This window comes from Eptatretus burgeri, chromosome 11 (genome assembly GCF_056783735.1).
Source record: "Eptatretus burgeri isolate ZD-2024b chromosome 11, Ebu_testis_v1, whole genome shotgun sequence".
NCBI classification, from domain to species: domain Eukaryota; kingdom Metazoa; phylum Chordata; class Myxini; order Myxiniformes; family Myxinidae; genus Eptatretus; species Eptatretus burgeri.
Window position 1 is genome coordinate 41,430,536 of NC_140971.1, and position 22,705 is coordinate 41,453,240.

Sequence of the window (22,705 nt, forward strand, 5' to 3'; positions counted from 1 at the left end):
ACCCCCCATGCCTGATGTTGACTTTATCCCAGGGTCCTGAGTTCAAATCCCGCTTTTGCGTTGAATTAATACCAGGTGGGGTTGACTGAGCCTGTCGTCCTTCTGAGGTTGGCAAAATGAGTACTGACTTGTTTGGATGATTGAGCCATTTGAGTGTCCTGTATCAGAGTGGCGACCCGTCCAGGATTGTGCCCAACAGCCCAGCAGACTGCTTTGGTAGCACTGATGCTTCATACAGAGTATGGTCCTAAAGGATGGATGGACCATCCCCCCACGTGTGTACCAATGAACGTTTGCCCACAGACACCATTCTCCCGTACTTGGACCCATGGACGTGTGAACTGCTCGTGCCTGTGCACGTGAAGTGAATGCGTTTGATAAGCCAGAAAATATACTTTAGTCTCTCTGCCCTGACTTTGTACGCGACATGTTATTGCATGAAATCAATTGATTTTATTCTTTTTTTTTTTGCGTTTCTACGTGTGCTTTGGGTCGCCAATCGGGAGGACGCTTTGCATACGGAATTTGTAATGTGTATTGAGCGATGAAAATCGCAGAGTTCAAAATAATACAATGTGTATTGCTTCGAGCAGAAAACTCCGTCCACTGTTGTGACGTCGTCTTCGCGTTTGCGATTCCATTCAACCCACTGCAACACCCACCGAGATGTAAAGGCATTACTGTGGTGTGAAAATGTCTCCAGTTTTCCAATTCTGTACGTAAAACATCGATATATATAGTTATGATTGTGGGCATAGATGGAAGAATCTAATTTGGGAATATAGCATTGTGTCGAGTTGCTTGGTCCGTGGATGTGTAGGAGGCATCGCGATGTGAATAAGGAGGGAACCTGTGAGCTTAACTGTTACTTGTCACCACACGAGGGGTGGTGCGGTGTTAATTAGCCTCGGGAGTAAGAATATGTTCCCCAGAATGTGATTCCCCTCTGTGATTTTTCCCACGTTTTTATATTTCAAGATTGGCAATAAAGGTGGGGAACATATTGTTGCGAATTCGGGCCCGCCGGCGTGCGGACGGCCGCGTCACTCGAATCGCGACCGCGTCGCCCACCGGACGGACAATTCAGTTGTGACCCTCTCGGAACAACGCCGGGAGCTAGTCACGGGTGGGGGTTTAACACCACCACGACCGTGCCAATTGCCCACCCGCGCAGGATAGGGTTGCTCGCCAAATTCCATCTACCTAAGTACCTGCGCGGATGGTCGACCGGGCGATCGTACCACGCCACAGGCCGACTCTGGACACGAACCGCTTAAGCGGTCCATTTCGTGCTACAGTGATAAACGAGCGGTGTTATCGTCAGCCTCGACGGTTCCGATTAATTACCGGGCGTATTAAGCCCACTACGAACCCTTTACGTGAAGCAGGATGGAGGGTCAATAAAGAGAAGAGGAAGCGAAACGGGAAAACAGTTCACACAAAGCACATTTATTTCCTGGCACACGGAAAGCACACATATACAGTCAAAATGCACATATAGCAATCAAAACAAAAGCAACCATGACGCAGAGTTACTACCGATTACGTGCACACACGGCAACACTTATACAGTTCTACTTTACAGATGGTGCCAACACACATTTACTAAAAAGCAAAGCAAAGAAGCCACCCTCATAGACAAGGGGGCAGCCGGGCCTGTAGGCCAATATGCGCGCGTGACCTGAAGGAGCGTTAAGGCCTGTGAGACCGGGGGGGGTCCTACCCGCGTCCTCAGATGAGGCCGCGTGGCTGTGCCCCGACTCCGTGATCCTTGGCGGGTTTCGTTGGCACGACATTTGGAGTGGGTGGGAACGGGGCCCCCTTGTTGCACTATCTCAGCGCGGGGGAAAGGGGGAATTGTTGATGCCCTGGGGGAGGGAGAATGGCTGGCTGGCTTGGGTCCCGCGACGAGCGATCCCACACCGCGACCTCGTCGCCGACCGCCATCCTTCTCGCCTCGGACCCGAGCTCCTTGCCTCTTCCCGCAACTCTTCTCAGCCGACTCCAGAACCCAATTCGATGACACACCGATCACTTCGCCACCCGACTCGACTCTCTGCCACACCAATGACTCGACTCACTCTTTCTGCCACACCGATGACTCGACTCACTCTTTCTGCCCTGATTCGCCTTGCGCTCGCCGTTTTATAGGCTGACAGGAGCAGCTAATATTCAAATATCCAGATCAGGATGACCTCGGGGGCGGAGCCACGCTCGCCAATTGGTCGGAGGAAAGGGGGCGTGAATCTCCCCTGATCCTAGAATTTGCATATATCGATTTCCTTCAGACGCACCTGGAGGAGGGGCCAAGCCGCTCCGCGCTTGCTAATTGGACGGAGCAAAAGTGGGCGTGTAGCATTCCTGATCCAAATTCTCCCTCGGAAAGGCCGCGATTTGCGCTCGCGGCTCGGTGCGTATCGCTGAACGGGCCCAAGACAGCCCGACGCTCAGTGTTCACAGGTGGTGCGGGAATGGCCGTAGAAGGAGAGAGGTGAGGGTGGTGGAGGGTTTTCGGTGGTGGTTTGATGGTTATGGTGCCGTTTGGGAATGACGGTGATGCGATGTTTGCGGGATTGAGTTGTGAAGGTAAAGGTCTTGGCTGTTGGCATTGTTGTTGTTGTTGTCTGAGGGTTGGAGCATGGTTGTAGTTGGTGACGATGGCTGGCGTGGTGGTTGAGGTGGTTGTTGTTTGATGGCGGTTGAGACGTGGTTGGTTCAAAATAAAGATAGAACAGAAAAACGGCTATCTCAAAGCATTGCAGCCCGAATGAATCACATGAAATCCCTCTATACAGCAGGTTTTGGGGCTAACTACACCTGTACTTAGAGATATCTCACCTGCGGGCCCTGAATGGTGGTTTGCGAATTTCCACAGCCGTAACACTATTCTTCTGCTCTCCCATCAATGGATGGAGGTCCTCAATGCCAGACAGGAAATCCGAGCCGTATCCCTGGACATATCACGTGCTTTTGACACAGTCTGGCACCCTGCCCTACTCACCAAACTATCTTCCCATGGTATCTAAGGCCATCTCCCCTCATGGCTCGCAGTCTTCCTCTCCTGTCGCAGTCAACGTGTGGCCCGAAATGGAGTTCTTTCATCCCCTCTTCCTGTCCAGGCTGGAGTTCCTCATGGTAGCGTCTGGGCCCTGTTCTTTTTTTCTGGTTTTCATCAATGATCTCTCCGACTCTCTGGAGAATCCTCTATATCTCTTTGCTGATGACTCCACCCTCTGCCGTACCATCTGTCATCCCTCAGACCGGCAAGCAGCAGCTTCTTAGCTCACTGCAGATCTGGATAAAATCACAAACTGGTCCAACGCGTGGAACATGTCTTTCAATCCAGACAAATCTCACACTCTCACTATGTCTCTTCGAAAGAACCGTATAGAAAACCCCCATCTACTTTCTCAACAATCATCTGGAAGAAGTCTTTTCTTTCAAGCTTCTGGGTCTCACTATCTGCCATGACCTTTCCTCGGAAAGTCACATTTCCAACCTCGCCTCCAAAGCCCTCGCCGACTGGGAATCCTCCGTCGTGCAAAGTCCTTCCTCGGCCCTCTTGAGCTCCTGACCACTTACAAAGCTTTTGTCCATAGCCTGATGGAGTACTGCTCTCCCCTCTGGGCTGGTGCTCCTGCCTCCCACCTTTCTCAGCTTCACTCTGATGAAACCAGGGCATTTATGATCATCGGCATCTCCCGCAATGAAGCTGAGTCTTTGGGCCTCTCACTCAATCACCGCAAGTTGGTCGGTGGGCTTTCTGTCTTCTACCGTCTCCTCTCCAGCCTTGCCCCCCCCTGCTCTCTCTGCGATTTGTCCCCACCACATTTCCACAGGGCGCTCAAGGTCCACCAACAACCCCCTTCTGGTAAAACTACCAAAATCACGAATCACTGCTCACCTTCACTCTTTCATTCCTCTTTTTCCCCGCCTTTGGAATAAACCCCCTCACTCTATTCTTTCCCATTCTTCCCTCCAGGCTTTCAAAACAGCTGTTCACCACCACCTCCCCCCTCCTAATAAAATGCAGCCCTCTCCTCCCACATCTCTGTCACTCTCTTGCTGTATATATGTGTGTGTGTGTGTGTGTGTGTGTGTGTGTGTGTGTGTGTGTGTGTGTGTGTGTGTGTGTGTGTGTGTGTGTGTGTGTGTGTGTATGTATATATATATATATATATATATATATATATATATATATATATATATATATATTATTTATATATATATATATATATATATATATATATATAATATATATATATATACAGTACATATACATATACATAAATCTCTCTCGCTCTCTCTCTCTCTCTCTCTCTCTCTCTCTCTCTCTCTCTCTCTCTCTCTCTCTCTCTCTCTCTCTCTCTCTCTCTCTCTCTCTCTCTCTCTCTCTCTCTCTCTCTCTCTCTCTCTCTCTCTCTCTCTCTCTCTCTCTCTCTCTCTCTCTCTCTCTCTCTCTCTCTCTCTCTCTCTCTCTCTCTCTCTCTCTCTCTCTCTCTCTCTCTCTCTCTCTCTCTCTCTCTCTCTCTCTCTCTCTCTCTCTCTCTCTCTCTCTCTCTCTCTCTCTCTCTCTCTCTCTCTCTCTCTCTCTCTCTCTCTCTCTCTCTCTCTCTCTCTCTCTCTCTCTCTCTCTCTCTCTCTCTCTCTCTCTCTCTCTCTCTCTCTCTCTCTCTCTCTCTCTCTCTCTCTCTCTCTCTCTCTCTCTCTCTCTCTCTCTCTCTCCCCCCTCTCTTTTTCCCCTCTCTCTCTCTTCCTCTCTCTTTCTCTCTCTTTCTCTCTCTCACGCACCCTTTCCTCCATGAATAGCAATGTTTGGTGAGGTGACGCTCTCCCTAGCTCCCCCTCCTTAATCTAGTTTACCTGCCCTCCCCCTCTCATCTTGCACCTGCCTCCTCCTCGATCTCTCTCCCTCCCTCTTTCTCCCCCCGCCCATTTATTGTCCCCATCAGCGAAGCGACTGGTTGTATTTGCTTGTGTATACATAGATCGATAGATAAAAAAAAAAAATTTCAGTCATCACAGCAATGAAGGAGATGTGTGCCATACAGGACTCAGATCGTGTTGGTACCCACAAATAAGCAGCACCAAAGATTATCTTTGAGAGTGATGAAGGTGACGTTGCTTCAAACAGCCAGTTGATTTGAATTGGGCATTTGATAAGGCACCACATCGGAGGTTGTTTGCCAAGTTAAGGGCTTGTGCAGTGGCTTGCACCTGCCTCCTCCTCGATCTCTCTCCCTCCCTCTTTCTCCCCCCGCCCATTTATTGTCCCCATCAGCGAAGCGACTGGTTGTATTTGCTTGTATTGTCAGGTAGCTAATGGATTGCAAACTGGCTTTGTGATAGGAAGGAATGAGTGGCAGTGAGAGGGAGGATGTAAGTTGTGGAGTACCTCATGGATCAGTACTAGGACCATTATTGTTCTTAATTTACTCATACATTAACGATTTGGATAGTGGGATGAAGCTTTCCAAATTTGCAGATGACACAAAGCTTGGAGGTAAGGTGCATAGCAGAGGGGTTCATGATCAAATTCAGGAAAGTACTGATACTTGCAAAGATTGGGCAAAAGATTGGCAGATGCAATTTAACCTGAACAAGTGTAAGGTGTTGGGGATGGGTAAGAATAATGAAAATATAGATTACATGTTGCAAGGGGCAATTTTGTAGCGTATCACACAGGATAAAGATCTGGGGGTTGTAATAGATGCAGGAGGTAAGCAGGCAGCACAGTGTCAGGCAGCAATAGGTAAAGCACATAGGGTTTTAGGTTAGCTCCGGAGGGGGATCAATTATAAAGCAAAATAGGTGGTTTTAACATTGTACAAGCCGGGAGGCGACGATGGTTCGCAGGCATTATTGAACAATGCCACGATAGGTACAATTGAGTTAGTGGAAGCTTTTGAGGAAGCCCTACCATAAAAACCTATCTCTTCCATCAAAATTGACCAAATCAAATCGTATTTTTTGTATGTTGTACTTATGGACTTTACGCACAGCTTCTATGAAATGAAATTGCGAGAAAAAAATCGAGAAAAAAATAAAAAATAAATAAAAAGTTCAAGTGGACGTGGCTCTGCCCACAAGGGGTGTGGGACGCCCTCATACAAAAAGACACAACGAGACCATGATATCTAGCTTGTGTCCAAGTTTCATCAAGATCGCATCAAACATCACGGAGCTATGTTCTGGAGAGTCACAAACAAACAGATAGATAGACAGACAGACACACAGACACAACGAAAATAGTGGTCACTGCTGGCGCCCATGAACCAATAGGTATTTAGTGAGGCCACATCTCAAATATTATGTGCTGTTTTGATCACCACAACTTAGGAAAGAGATAGCTGCCATAGTGAGGGTTCAGCGGAGGGCTACTAGATTGATTCTGGGCCAAGCTAGACTCAGCTATGAGGAGTGGCTGAAGGAGACAGGACTTTATACACTGGAAAGGAGGTGGTTACGAGGAGATATGATAGAGATGTTTAAGGGTATAGATCAGGGTATAGATGCTGGGTTTAAGGGTAGAGATAAGGGTATAGATATCTTAATGCTGGCCATTAAGACAATGAAGGGTATAGATAAAATAAGTGCAGAATAATTATTCAGCACATTAGATAGTCATAGGACCAGAGGCCATAGCCTGAGAGTAAAGAAGAGGAGGGTTAAAGTGGTAGTATGCCAGGGCTCTTTTTAAGAGAGAGTAGTTGATGCATGGAATGGTATCCCTGGAAAAGTAGTATCAGCAGAAGCAGTGGAGAAGTCTAAATTAGAATTGGATATAGAGGGGTTTCGGGATGTTGGCAGAGCCTTTAGTTAGCTTAAGCAAAGATGAGTGATTATGTGCACATGTGTGGAGTGTTGTCTGTTGGTGTCTCGTTAAGGGGTGGTATGTGGTTGATGTTTTATTTCTCTCACCAAAGAACCATCTTCGCCCATTCCCCCCCCCTCCCCAAAAAAATTACCACAGGAATAAGGATGCTCCCAGATATTGCAGCACACCTGCTCAACTCCTCTGAGATTGGCACTGCTCAGATGATAACATTTGTGGAACAGAGACTGAATCCGCCATGATCCTGCATCCGCCTCCAGCCACCGCAAGCCAGGGTGAGGACAAGCAAGCCAAATTGGCATCCCATCGGGAATCATAGGCAAGCAAAGCCCAGACCTGCCTGGTTTGGCAGCTGGTGATTAAGTGGGGCCATGTCACCACAAGGCATGAGCCCAAAGCCACCCAATTGGTGAGGAGCATATGCATATAAACCACAGGATCTAGCCTATGAGACCCAGCCCCCCAGAGTGAATCACCCGGAGCACTTTGGCAATCCGCATGGCGCATTAGGGGCATTATGTTGAGGTCCCAGGCCACCGGCCCAAGCTCCACCCACCAGGGAAGGTCTTTACTCGTCGTTGCCTGGTGCTGACCAACCATTTTAAGGGGAAGGCTTGGGCCCATTGGCCAAAGCACACCATGTAACGGCGCAGCTCCACATGCTACAAGACCTTTCAGGGCAGCTCTTGCTCTCGCAGTTCCAACCAGTCCACTTTGATGTCAAATCTTGGCTGTCATATTCTGTAGGGGACCCCTGGAATGCTGGCCATTGGCTCCCAGTGCAACAAGAAAATCCCTTCGAGGAAGATCCCATGATGCACTGATCAGAAGTGCTTACCCACAGAGAAGCAGCCACCCGAAAGGGTGACCACCTCTGTGTAGGCATGCTTCACAGATGAAAACAAGACAATGACCAGGTCATCCACGCAGATTCGGATCGGCTGTGAGGCACATGAACTATGGTCATCTAGGTGCCTTAACACTCGTCTCGCAGATGTTATTGTGGACTGTGCCTACCAGCAGTGAATTATGTTGAGGATTGGCCAGAAAAGGGGGAGGCCCATTAGGAGCCCCCTCTGACTGACCACCTCTTCACCATTGGGCCACCTTCCCATCTGTGGCCCGAGGCTGAGAACCCCAACCTGAGTCATCCAATCCGGAAGACACAGCCCCTCCACCACCACCAACCAAACGGCCTTACAAAGGTCGAGAGAAAGGAGGTCGGTCACAGAGGTCAGGTCCGCCAAATGGATGACTCGGGACCAGCGAGTGGATGCGGAAACATCGACCATATTGCGCCGTTTAAAACAAAAAAAAAATTGGGAGCTGTCGTTTTGGACTGGAGTCCAAAACAAAGCGAGGTATATACCTATCCACAGCTTGGCACATTAATTAGGACCTGAGTTATGTAATGCTTTACCCGGCTTTCATGTACTCGCTTGATGAGATTCAAACAGTGCACTCTCAAGCCTCGGCAAGAAAATGAGTGGCAATGTTCTAATTGGCAGCAAAGAGCATCAGACCTGCCTGAGACAGCTTGGAGAAGAACCCAAGCTCAGCAACAGCACTTCAGAAGCATGTGAGGCCTTCATATGTGCAGTCGACTCAAGCCAAGGTGGTTGGGGGAAAAGTGAACAATGTCAAGATACTGGCTCTTCTGTCAAAAGGGTCAAATAAATGAAAATCTCCCCCCTACCTCAAACAGCTTACGACAACACGTGAAGCGAGGAAACTACCAGACCCATGTATGGAATAAAGCACTGGAACTTACACAGAGTCTGTCACCACACCAACAGCTGTATGTGGCTGGAAAGTTCAGGATGGCGCCCTTGTAGCCTGTCCTCATGACCAAAGATCCAGCACCAAGTGGTCTTCCGGAGCTGTCTGTCACAGCAAGAAGTCAGCATGTCGCCTAGCCAACTGCGCCTGTAGAACCAACAACATTCCATGCACAGAAGCTTGCACATGTATGACCCAATATACCTTTGAGAATCCAAGGACATTCCTTGAGTTCACTGATGAAGAAGATGCTGACTGAAAGTGCCAACATGTGACATTTTCCATGCTTCCATGAACTGCACTTAAAGTGCATGTTAAATTCAGTAAATTGAAGTAACAGTTGCAGTTTTCTTTCTGAAGCATAATCATCATTATCAGGCGGCATCACAGTGGATGGTAAACGGTCCCTATCCAGCAGTCTAGTGTCCTGTTTCAGTATGTTGATGAATATGTGAAGGATAATACTTTCTTATGTGTCTGTTTTCCAAAATGTATGTACCGGTGACAATAGAAAAACACCATGCATCTTCATATGAGAGTAGAACAAGTGAAAAAAAATGAGGAAATTTGAATTTGTGTGTTATTTTACCTTTGATGATGCCATGGCATAGAACATTTTCCAATAACTGGATATATTCTTACAGAGGATTATAATACGAAGCCAATGATACCTCAATATTGAAAATTGGTTTAGTCTGGACAAAGATATTTACATTTATGTTACCCCTCCCCCCTAAATTTTAGAAGCCCGCAATGACAGACCCTTGGCATGCATAGTGGCCTGGAGAATTTTAATGATACCACAATTTGAAACCACATACCACCTGTAGGTCTTCTAGAGGGTCTTTTCTAACACCCTGTCAAGACAAACCCTTTCTGTAGGGCGTGTTGAATGACTTTCCTTATTTGACATATTTTGAGAAATGGCTCCTTGACTAAATCACGGCTTTTGCTGCTTTGCAAACCTTCACACCGTGGACCTTGTTAAGCCATTTCATATGAACCACGTTGGCAATCACGAAACTCACCTTGAATGGCTGATGAGTCGCAGAAGATGCTGTGATTTCCAATCAGTTATGTATCCTTCATTTTGTTTTTTTCAGCAAATCACCAAACTGCAGAGCAATTTCTGCACATCTAACACTGCGGGCAACAAAGCAATGAGACACATTAATGGTGCTTGTTCGAGCCAAGTTAACATGCAGTGAAAATGGGCTGATAGTTAAATATCCACTGGGTAATCAGCATTTGGACAAAACATCCGAGTCCACGTCCATTTGTAAGCTTTTCACTCACTTCTCTTTTTCTTGTCTCTAAAATTGCTTCCACATGTCTATCCAATCATTTTTTCCTCAAATCCTTCAAGTCCTTTCAGATGACTTTCTATATATGATGACTACTATCTGTATAATAACCCCCTTGCTGCCCCACCCCCCTTTCCTTACCTAATTTGTGTGTTTTTTCATATACATCTGCCCATCATTACCCTGTTTTCCTGTTCATAACCTCAACCTTTCCATTATTCATTTTTCTTTCACACAAGCCTTGGTATCTGTAACATAAACGCACAATTATTGCACCTTTCATTACAAATGAATAAAAAAATGTCGGAGTGAAAGAAATGAAACCCGACAAAACGTATTTCATGCTCCTGAAAAGCAATTGCAAATACCCTAAAGAGATAAAGCAAGAGCGAATAAGTGTATCTGAGATGTTGATGGAAATATTCATGAAATTATATGTGAGATGAAATTTAAAAGAAAATCCAAACTAGTTCATCTTACAACTATTACAACAAATGTTAGTCTCATTATTTCAAACATCACACAAATTCTAATATGATTTTATGACCGCCACACTGGTGCCTTATTTGTCCCTTCACTCTTGAAGGATAGTCATGATGGACACGAGGCCGAGTGTCTTACCTTCGTTTTTGTTGAAAAGGAGACACCCTCATCCTGTATTCTTCCGACCACTCCTCCATTCAGCAAATTCCCTTAAGCATTTGAGCTTCTCTACTGCCAAAGTGGAGAAATTCCTTACCACTCTTCACTCCTGGACTGCTAATAGAGGTCACATATCAGTGATTTAATAATCAGACTTGTTTGTCTGCCATGTTTACTGCTCTTTCTCTGCTCTTTACCAGTTCTTCCTCTGAAGGTCACCTGTCTGCATCATGGAAAGTCACCAAAGTTTCACTAATTTAAAAGAATAGTACCAAAGCTGACCTATACAATAGACCAGACAGCCTTCTCTCCATCATCAGTCTTGAAATCGAGAATTCAAAAGTAATCTCTTCTTGAACTCTCTGATCTCCAATCATCAGCATTGCTTCTGCCAGATCATCCCAACCTGGACATACTGCTTCTTTTATGTCAACAATGAATTGATGCTCTCAATTTCAAGCAATATGTTAGGGCCATCTCGTTAAACATCACCAATGCTTCTGATAACTGTCTGGTACTCTGCCCTTCTATCCAAAATGTCAGCAGATGGTATCACCAGTCATCTCATCGACTTGCTCTAATATTTCTTCCCTACTTTCAAATAGCTGGTTTCTTTGAATTGTATTATCTCAAGTACGATACATCTCCAATCTGATATCCCTCAAGTTGGCATGCTTGGAACAATGCTGATCTTTGGCAACATTAATGACATCCCTTTGTCATTGTAAAATCTACTATATCTCTTTGCAGATGATTTTATCCTGGGCAGGGGCCTTCAGTACTCCTCTGGCAGGCAGAGAGCATCTCTCTCCACTGATCTTGAGAAAATGAGCAACTGGGTTTTTTTTATTTCTGACTGTTTGGCAGTGTATTGGTTGAACAAGTCCTTGAACAAATCTATTAATGCAGGAAAGTTAATTTATATATTCATCGTCTTTAATCTTTTTTTTAATGCAGGAATAATCCTTTTTCATATATGTTAATCTTTTTTAAAGATTCATTAATCTACAAAAATCCAAACTAGTTCATTGTACAACATCCTACTTAATTCAAGCTTCTGGGTCTCACAATCTGCCATGATCTTTCCTGGAAAAGCCACATTTCCAAGCTGGCCTCCAAAGCCAGTCGCCGACTGGGCATCCTCCATCATGCAAAGTCCTTCCTTGGCACAGCTGAGTTCCTGACCACGTTCAAATATTTCGTCCGCAGTCTGACGGAGTACTGCTCTCCCCTCTGAGCTCGTGCTTCCACCTCTCACCTTTCTTGGCTTCACGCTGTGGAAACCAAGGCATTTAGGATCATTGGTATCTCCCACAATGAGGTTGAGTCTTTGGGTCTCTCACACTCTCACCGCAGGCAGGTTGGTGGTCTTTCTGTCTTCTCCCATCTCCTCTCCAGCCTCGCTTCACCCCCCCCCCCCCTTTTGCTCTGTCTGAGATATGTCCCCCCAATATTTCTGTAGGGTGCCCAAGGTCTGCCAACAACCCCCTTCTGGTTAAACTACCAAAATCAAGAATCACTGCTCACCCTTACTCTTTCATTCCTCTTTTTTCTCACCTTTGGAACAAACTTCCACACTCTCTTCAATCCCACTCTTTCCTCCAGGTCTTCAAAACAGTTTTTCATCACCATCTCTTATCTTCACCCATCCAAAACCATGATCTTTTCTACCCACACTAATCTACCCCAAACCCACCTTCTTCAAATTCCCTGCTTTCCTTCCTGAAAGTCCCTATCATGTAAAGACTTGAAAGTCCCTGTAGTGGCCATCTTATTAACCCTGTGTTCCCCCACCCATCCCTCTCCCTTCCACAGATATCCTCATGTCTCTGTTCCACACTGTTTTTTCCTTCCCTCTCCCACCCCTTTTGTCTCCTGCTCCGCTTGTTGTACATTCTGTGTGTTAGCTCTCATAGGGCGTTGACAGTGTATACAACAACAAAAAACGATTAATCTCGAATATATAATGGAGGGAAAGTAGTGCCTTGTTCAGTGCTCGATTAACACCGACCACTGGATGAATGTACTGAACAGTCTTTTTACTTCCTTGGACCGCGTTCAATTAATGGCAGCTTCACATGCGGGAACCGCAAGAAGCACGTGGGATCCTTAGTTATGATTTTATTGGGGTTAATTCCCCTTTTACAAATACCAGGGGAAGAATAAAATATAATTGTGGGGTATGATGGTGGCATTATGCCTGGTGTTGGGGTGATGGTTCGGGTGGTGGGCTTAGCATACTTTGATCCTGAGTTCAAATCCCACTCGAATGGTGAATTAATACCAGGTGGGTATGACTCAACCTGTCATCCTTCTGAGGTTGGCAAAATGAGTGCCAGTTTGCTGGTATACTGTGTCAGATTGGCGACCTTTCGATGATTGTGTCCAATAGCCATTTGAGACTGCTGAGGCAGCACCAATGCTCTGTACAGAGTATGGTCCCAATGGAGGGTGGTGGCATGGGTGGGGGGAAGGGGGGGTGGTAAGGGAAACACAGATTCACAGTAAATAATCCTTTACCATGGAATTAGGGAAATCTAAGGCACCACATACCAGACTCAGGCATGGATGGGTAGGGGAATGAAAACTGAGTGAGGCCTTCTCTCCTGGTGGGGATCTATGCTGCTGGGGACTAAGCAGCCATGAACCAGGCAACGAAGCAACCACAAATGTACGCTTGGAAAAAAATCATTCATAGGTCGGGTACTGCTGATATACGTGGCCACGAAGAAAATTCCTTTGGGTTGGGAGTTGCAAATTTTCAAAAACTCTGATAGGAGGACGAATTCTACAAAATGGCATTAAAATAAAAGGTTGCAGGAAATGGTCGATTGAGTGGGGGTGGAGCTATATGTCTTGAAAATATTGACGACTTTGGCTGGAATTCCTTGGAAAAAACATGGAGAGCAATTTTATTTTGGGAAAATGTATTGTTGTAGGAATTATCTTTTGGGGGTTAATAAAACTCGTATAAACAGTTATTTCTAAGCATTTGTTTAGATAAGTGTGACGTACTGTTTGTGTAATAGATATACGTTGTGTATATACATTGAGATATTTGTTTTTCCTATCCTACTGTTATCCTCCCCTCTTCAAACCTCTGGCTGTGTGTTTTTATCCCCCGCCACGTGGCGGAAGGGGGATATTGTTGTCACCCGGGTCGTCCGTCCGTCCGTCCGTCCGTCCGGGCATCAACATTTATAGCTGTGAGTGCGATAACTCATAAACTGTTTGCCATATCGATTTGAAATTTGGGTCACACATGTACCACCTGAAAGGGAAGAACCCTATTGATTTTGGGCATGGCCGGATCCAAGATGGCCGACTGGGGCAGCCCTCTTGAAAAAGATGTTTCAATGGCGGGGGATTCCCCATCTCTGATGGGTATATTTTTAATGTTCTTTTCCTCTGTTTACATATCTTTACAAAGCACACATGGGAGCCTTGCAGCTCAAGCCATGAGGGTGTGTCTGTGAGGCGAATCTGCCTTGAGAAAGACGGTCATGAGTCACACTACGGGAGCTCACAAGGCATGGGTTTAGATAAGTGTGACATACTATTTGTATAATAGATATACGTCATGTATATAGAGTGAGATGTTTGTTTCTCCTATCTGACTGTTGTCCTCCCTGCTTCAAACCTCTGGCAGTGCGTTTTTATCCCCCGCCGTGTGGTGGAAGGGGGATATTGTTGTCACCCGGGTCGTCCGTCCGGCTGTCCGTCCGTCCGGCTGGCTGGATGTCAACATTTATAGCTGTGAGTGCGATAACTCATAAACTCTTCGCCATATTGATTTGAAATTTGGGTCACACATGGACCACCTGAAAAGGAAGAACGCTATTGATTTTGGGCATGACCGGATCCAAGATGGCCGCCTGGGGTGGTCATCTTGAAAAAAATGTTTCAATGGCGGGGGATTCCCCATCTCTGATGGGTATATTTTTAATGTTCTTTTCCACTTGGATGAGGATGCTTAGGTGTAAATATTGCTTAGTGAGTATTTGCTTTGGTTTTTATTTTAATAACAATCCATGAACTGTGACTCCTGCCCTGGCCTCCTTTCTTGCTGTAGGTGTGGTTGAGTTCTCACAATCAGCACCCTTCAGGTGCCAAATTGGGTAAAAGCGACTAGCGCTCAGTAAAGTAATGTATGGTACATCATAACCAGCCACTCGGTTATACATCAGACTGGCGCACTGTGCGAGCACGTAACCCTCAGCCCGTTTAGTGCCCTTTGACAAGGTATCGGTACTTAAGGCCTGTAACCATGGTTTGGGGCATCGAACCCAGCTGGCGGCCATAGCCAGTTGACGGCCCACATGATTCGGTCATTCCTGGACTGGTCGCATGGCTATAACAATATTGCATGAAGCAAAAATTCAATTGCAATTCAAACTATTGCATCACATTGCCAAGAAAATAATGCCAAAAGCGGTATAATAAGAACAATAATGGCTTCTATTTGTCAGTGTGCAAGACAATTGGGCGTAAACAAGATTCGGCCGAGCAACGTGAGGTACGGTTGGATTCACTTCATCAGGATGCAAGACAAAGGTGTCAGAGAACCACCTCACCGCCGTCGAGTCTGGCATTTCACTCAAGCCGACTGGCAGGGTCTCCGAGCAGCCATCAAACTTACAGACTGGTCTCCTATCACTACTTTCTCAAACATCAACTCATCCTGGGAATTCTTTCAAAGAAACTTGCTCTCCCTCATGCACAGATTTATCCCCTCTCGTGTTCAGTTGTCTTACCCTTCCTCCCGCCCTTGGTTTACTGAAGCTTGTGGCGAGGCAGTTGTCCTGAAACAACTTGCCTTTGCCTCATGGAAAGCAAACCCAACTGAGGGCAATCTCAGTTCTTTCCACAAAGCTCGGAACAAGTGTGTATCTACCCTCAGGAGAGCCAGAAAACAACATCTTTCTCATCTCAAGTCTGAACTCTCAAACCTCTCTCCCTCCTCAAAATCCTGGTGGCGTTTAATCAAATCTGTTTCTGGTGTATGTTCCCCCTCCATCCCCTCCCTTACCTCAAATGGCCGCACTGCTGATTCCACACGTGATAAAGCTGAATGTCTAAACTCGGTGTTTGCAGCTAAATCTTGTGTCCCAAACCCATCACTATCTCTACCCACTTTACCCAGTCGCACCCAACTGTCCCTGGACTCTGTATCCTTTTCTCCTGACAAGGTGGAGAGCTTGCTTTCAAACCTCGAGTCAGATTCTGCAACCGGTCCAGACGGCATCAGCCCACGTGTCCTCAAAGCCTGCTCTTCTGCTCTTGCTCACCCTCTCTCTGTTCTATTCACCCTCTCATTTTCCCAAGGTCATCTGCCATCTGCTTGGAAATCTGCTAACATCACTGCCCTGCATAAAAAGGTGCAAAAACAGATCCCTGTAACTATAGACCAATCAGCCTTCTCCCAATCATCAGCAAGGTTATGGAATCCATCATCGCTTCAGACATGAAATCCTTCCTCTTCTCCAATGGCTTGATTTCCAATCATCAATTTGGTTTCAGACCAGGTCACTCTACCCTAGATATGCTGCTACTGCTCTCCCATCATTGGATGGAGGTCCTCAATGCCAGACAGGAAATCAGAGCCGTATCCCTGGACATATCACGTGCTTTTGACACAGTCTGGCACCCTGCCCTACTCACCAAACTCTCTTCCCATGGTATTCAAGGCCATCTCCACTCATGGCTCGCAGACTTCCTCTCCTGTCGCATGATCAACGTGTGGCCCTAAATGGAGTTCTTTCATCCCCTCTTCCTGTGCAGGCTGGAGTTCCTCAAGGTAGCGTTCTGGGCCCTGTTCTTTTTCTGGTTTTCATCAATGATCTCTCGGACTCTCTGGAAAATCCTCTATTTCTCTTTGCCGATGACTCCACCCTCTGCCGTACCATCTGTCATCCCTCAGACCGGCAAGCAGCAGCTTCTTCGCTCACTGCAGATCTGGATAAAATCACAAACTGGTCCAACACGTGGAACATGTCTTTCAATCCAGACAAATCTCACACTCTCACTATGTCTCTTCGAAAGGACCGTTTACAAAACCCCCCCATCCACTTTCTCAACAATCCTCTGGAAGAAGTCTTTTCTTTCAAGCTTCTGGGTCTCACTATCTGCCATGACCTTTCCTGGGAAAGTCACATTTCCAACCTTGCCTCAAAAGCCAGTCACCGACTGGGAATCCTCCGTCGTGCAAAGTCCTTCCTCGGCCCTCTTGAGCTCCTGACCACTTACAAAGCTTTTGTCCATAGCCTGATGGAGTACTGCTCTCCCCTCTGGGCTGGTGCTCCTGCCTCCCACCTTTCTCGACTTCACGCTGTCGAAACCAGGGCTTTTAAGATCATTGGCATCTCCCGCAATGAAGCTGAGTCTTTGGGCCTCTCACTCAATCACCGCAGGTTGGTCGGTGGTCTTTCTGTCTTCTACCGACTCCTCTCCAGCCTTGCCCCCCCTGCTCTCTCTGTGATTTGTCCCAACCACATTTCCACAGGGCGCTCAAGGTCCGCCAACAACCCCCTTCTGGTAAAACTACCAAAATCACGAATCACTGCTCATCTTCACTCTTTCATTCCTCTTTTTTCCCGCCTTTGGAATAAACTTCCTCACTCTATTCTTTCCCATTCTTCCCTCCAGGCTTTCAAAACAGCTGTTCACCACCACCTCTTATCTTCCCCATCCAAATCCTCGATCTTTTCTACCCCCGATAATCCACCCAAGCCCACTTCCTTCAATTCTCCTGCTTTCCTTCCTGAAAGTCCCTTTAATGTCCATCTTCCCCTCGCCATGTTCCCCGTCCCATCCCCATCCCTCTCCCTTCCACAGTTCACCTGTGTCTGTTCCCCAATGTTTTGTCCCTTCCACTCCCGCCCCTCTTGTCTCATGCCTCCTTGCTGTGAGTTGTGTGTTCGCTCTCATAAGAGCCTCGACCAAGGTATACAAAAAAAAAAAAAAAAAAAAAAAAAAAAAAAAAAAACAATAATCGGCCCAGCAACATGAGGTACGGTGCGATGCATTCCACCTGTTGGGCAGGTATTTGCTCGTCTTTTTAATACAGGAAAGTTAATTAATATTTTCCATGTCTTTAATCTTTTTTTAATGCAGGTTTAATCTTTTTTATGATCTCTCTTTTTGTTTTTCTAAAGATTAATTAGGGTACCAAGCCTTTCAGGCTGGGTAACCTCTTGTTTTTCTTCTGTTTATTCTCCTTCTATGTTATTATTATTATTATTCTGCCATAATTTTGTCGCGTTTATTCCCTTTTAAATTCATTTTCTCTGCAACCACTTATCGGATTGACACAAAATTAGCGGCAAAGTGGTATGCTGGTCAAAATTTGACATGTAGAACACTGTACTGTATCCGATCAGTATGAAAATTATTAAAGGACATCTCAGGATGAATTGGTCGACAGAAAAAAATTGATGACATAATCTATCGGTCATGTGGTTCAGTCACCATATAAAAAAAAAACATTTAAAAAATCTCCAAAAGGGCTGAACAGATCGAGGTGAAACTTTACAGGTATGATTGCCTGTCCATGACAAACAGAGTTCTTGAACTATGACGTCATAGGTCACATTATTTGGCAGCCATATTGGATTTACCCTAAAACCTTTAAAAACCTTCTCCAGAACGGCTTGACAGAGAGAAGGGAAACTTCACACACATGTTCCCCATCCCATGGGGATACCAGGGTGTTCATAAATAATTAAGGTAACATGATCTGGCAGCCATATTGGATTGAAGGAAAATATTTAAAATACATTGGTATTCTTTCTGTTGAACCCTTCATCGATCGACGTGAAGCCTCACAAATATTATCTCACACCATTGCTGCATATAGTGTGGAAATGATGGCATGTGGTTTGGCAGCCATCGTGGATAGAAAAGCGAACCTTATTTGATTAACATGAAACTTCACAAACATTATCCCCTATACATTTAGAGGCAGACTGTAACTTTATGATGTCATAGCTCATGTGGTTTGGAAGTCATTTTGAATTGAAAATAAAAACCTTTAAAAACCTGGTTCTCCAGAATGACTTAATAGATCGATCCAAAACTTCAAGCACATGATCTACTAGCCTTGTGAAATATAGGATGTAAATCTTAACATCATAGGTCACATGGTCTGGCAGCTATGATTTTTTTTTTAAAGAATAAACATTTAAAAATCTTTCTCTCTTTTCATTACGGCTTGACAGATCAAGGGAAACTTTCACACGAATGTTCCCCAAGCTTTGGGGATACCAGGGTATTCACAAATAATTGATAGGTCACATGGTCTGGAAGCCATATTGGATTGAGCTAAAATCTTTAAAAAATTATTTCTCTTGAACCACTTCATCAATGAACATGAAACTCCACAGTTATGATCTAATAGTGAAAGGGAATGTAGGTTTTAAATTTCAACCTGATGGGACACATGGTCTGGCAGCGAGGATTATTTAATTTTTTGATTTGGATTCTTTTTGATTTTTAAGTTTTTTTTTTGAATAAGGCTCACTTGGCTGCACCTGGGTGGGTTTGAGGGTTGTGGAGTAGGGGCTGAAACCTAAATCCTATCTTTATCTATTTGGACCTTATCTATTTGGTCTTCAATTTGATTTGAATGGAAGTTTTTTAAATCTCATTCTGAATCCAGTTGAATAATAATAAATGTCATGGGTCAGGGTCAGGTATCCAATCAAAGCAGGATGTCTTGGTACCTGGTCATCACTGCCAGCAGTTATAAAGTGGCAGTTCTAGTTATGTCTATTATAAATTATGTAACACACCAGTACACAAACACCACACAAGATACACTACACCAAACTACACAATCACCACACAAAATAAGTCCTGGCGAGGGTCTGCGATGTCTGAGTGCTCTTTTTCTTGTTACTTTTTGACTTTCAAGTCTGCTGACCACCACCACCTCATGGTCTCTGCCATTTCCTCACCTGACCTTTCTACACCGATTGAGACCCTGTCCCCCTTTCACATGCATCCCCTCTCCTTATTTTTCTGGTCCATCCATGTATTCTTATCCTTCCGTTTCCACTTTATCCTACATTTTGTCCGATCACATTTTCCCTTTTTTGTGTGGCCCTTTCCTGGTAGTCTCATTGCACAACCATAACTTTAATTTGAGTCTGATTGCACAATTAACCATCACACTAAATGTACAAGCACGATAGTAGTGTATTGGTGTACAACTCAAGTCAATTGAGCTGAAAAACTCGTGTTCTCAAGATCACTGCTCGTTACTCATGTCTGTTCAACACTTGATTACAGCTTTCAGCACATATGTTCAAACATGTGTCATAGTCTCATTCTGTGATTTGGTCAAAACGTTAATTTTGGAAATTATTTTTCAATATCTGTCTTTGCAAATGATGAGATTTACATTCTCGAAAAACAATTTTTTATCAAGTTTAATTTGGATATGAGTGATGTAAATTGTACACATACCGAATTAGAAAGAATATGAGAATTGAACCATGTTCCACTTCAGCTTCCATTTCATAACTTATGAATCGTTTTTGTCTCTTGAGGAGAATTGCATCTTCAAATCCTATAGGTTGATGTTTTTGATTCAATTTAAAATGTTCTAAATCATTCTAGAGAATATAATTGCATAATTAGCAGTTCCTTGTCTATGATCATGAGTTGTATGAAACACTTTGTGCAACTCGAGACTTCATAGAACACGATACCCCGCACAGTATTATTATTATTATTTTGGATGCAACCTCTGGCTGTGAGTTGCAACATTGTTGGGAGCATTGCTGTGCCACTGATACAGTTCCCCATGTTTCCAGTAAGCTGGTATTCATTTTACTGACCTCGGAAGGATGGTAGGTTGAGTCAATCCACCTGGTGTTATTTAGCGGCACGACGGGGACTCAAACTCAAGAACCTAAGATCTTAAGCCAACCACTTTAACCATTAAGCCAACACCATGCTTACCCCATCCAGTACTCAAGTACAATACTGTACTTCAATTTTAATAAAAAAATTTAAGATTGTTAAAATAAATCTAAAAGTTTAGCGCAACTGAAAGCAGTCTTATATACTGAAGCAATAAGACGACGTTGTCACAGTTTAGGAGATGGAGGCTTTATTGATCACCATAGAACACAGTGTCAATCGGCATCATCCACAGCCATATAGCAACCTCTTCTTCACCCCCAATATACGATGCCCTCTCACATGCCATGCCCTCTCATGCTGTATATCAATATATATAATGTGGCTCTTGGAAGTATTATGAAGGCGATTTGTGTTCTATAGTGTTGAAGTATATGATTAAATTTTAATTAATATTTATAGACGTATGAAAAAAATTAATTCCCGGTTTTACTGCTGTTTTACTCAGAATCTATTACATCACCTTATCTAACATGTTACATTTGTTATTTGTGCCTGTTGTTTGTGTCCATCCTAAAAAAAAAGTAAGTTTCCTGTTTGTAATGATTTTCAATTTTGTTTGACTGGCAGGCATTCAGACAGAGTATGAATGTTATCTCACTATTCTCTGCGCATATGTAATCAGGGATGAATTCAGAGCCAAAATACAGTAAAACGAAAGACTTGTCTTCCTTCTCGCATTCCGATTCGTGTTCAAATAACATTCGATTTTAATAAGTTCTTCCTCAATCATAAACTGACAACCATAATCTGCCGAGTGATAAGACAGACGGATGGACAGACATGAACCAATTGCTTCACTTGCACGGAGTAATAATCAGCAGATCAAAAAGAAATGGTGACAGGTAATAGTCCGGTAGCATTTGTTCAGGTGTACTTTAAAGTTTTTGCCAAAAGCAGCGTTTCTTTTATCGTGATAATGCGGTAGTAGCATAGCAGAACTAAACTTGTTGCCAACTTAGAACAGCATTTTCCAGTTAGATACGACATAATAAAAAATGGCAAGAAAGCTGTCTTGGAGAGTGCAGCCAATATTTCCTTCCTGAATGTGGTTCGAGTTTTTTTTTTTTTTTTTGTAAAACATGATGTAACAGCATATCTTCTGATAAAAATCATCTCAACTTAGCTTTTTGTAATATGTTATTTTGACATCAACTTCTTCTCTTTCCAGAAATTGGCCAGTGAGACACGAGCAGTTGAAGTAAGGGCAGGCAGTGCGACAAAATGATGTCGTCTTCAAGCAATGACGGTGGCATCATTTGCAATGAAACCATATCTGATAACCTCTCCATTGCAAGTGCAAAATCAATCGAGAACATAAAGTCCGATTGCCATGAATGGTCTTTACTCGGGAGGCACAGAGACATTGATAAAAGAGATAAAGATATAATTTTTGATGATTCGGCAGTTTTGAAATGCCAGAGAAAATGTTACCAAGTGATTTGTCACCAGAAATAGTGAGAAAATGCTGAGGAGAAACATGCTGAAGAAAGACTTGGTGGTGATTCCTCTTTAGGGTCTCTGCAGACTTTCTCAAAGATAAGTGTTCTGGTCATTTTTATCACGTTTTTACTGTTATTTTGTTATCTCTATGTTTACTGTGTGTTTCTAGTTCGGTCTTGTGTTAAAGCTAGTGCTAATTGTTGAGTTTTCGTCGTCTTTTCATGTCGAGTTTACTTGAGGCCTCCCCTTCTTCCCATTTGTGTGCACGATCATGTTTATTGTATTTTCTGTTTATTACCATCAGTTTTTATTTTCTCTACTTTTACTTCCACCCTCCTTCTATCCCTCTCAACTACACCCTCTCTTTCATGTCTTAAAATGTTTTTAAAATACAACAAAAAAACTTTTCCCTCACATTGTATCACACGTAACCATGTGACTTCCTGTACCGACTCTTCTTCCTCCTTCTACCGATCACCATCCACTTTTGCTGACCCACATTCACCATACACCTTCACGATTTTTTCTTCAACCTTTCCTTTGCTTAATTTTACCAAATCATGAAAAAAGTATACATATATATATATATATATATATATATATATATATATATATATATATATATATATATATATATATATATATATATATATATATATTCTTTTAACATCTCACCTTACACCTCCTGTAACCACGTGCTTCTCTACCTCCTCTTCTTCTTCATCTTGTAACTTCTGTCGAACTACCAGATTGCTTCTGCGTTTGCTGATCCAAATTC

The 22,705-nt window shown here is 44.2% G+C and overlaps 1 long non-coding RNA gene across 1 annotated transcript in view; it reads left to right on the forward strand.

Annotated features, from left to right (window-relative positions):
- The window catches only part of LOC147016928 (uncharacterized), a 43,432-nt gene extending 20,985 nt beyond the window's left edge, over positions 1 to 22,447 (forward strand). Inside the window, exon 4 of the long non-coding RNA XR_015049252.1 lies at positions 21,656 to 22,447. This is a non-coding gene — a long non-coding RNA (uncharacterized LOC147016928). The remainder of the gene's footprint in view (positions 1 to 21,655) is intronic.
- The last annotated feature ends 258 nt before the right edge of the window (positions 22,448 to 22,705 follow it).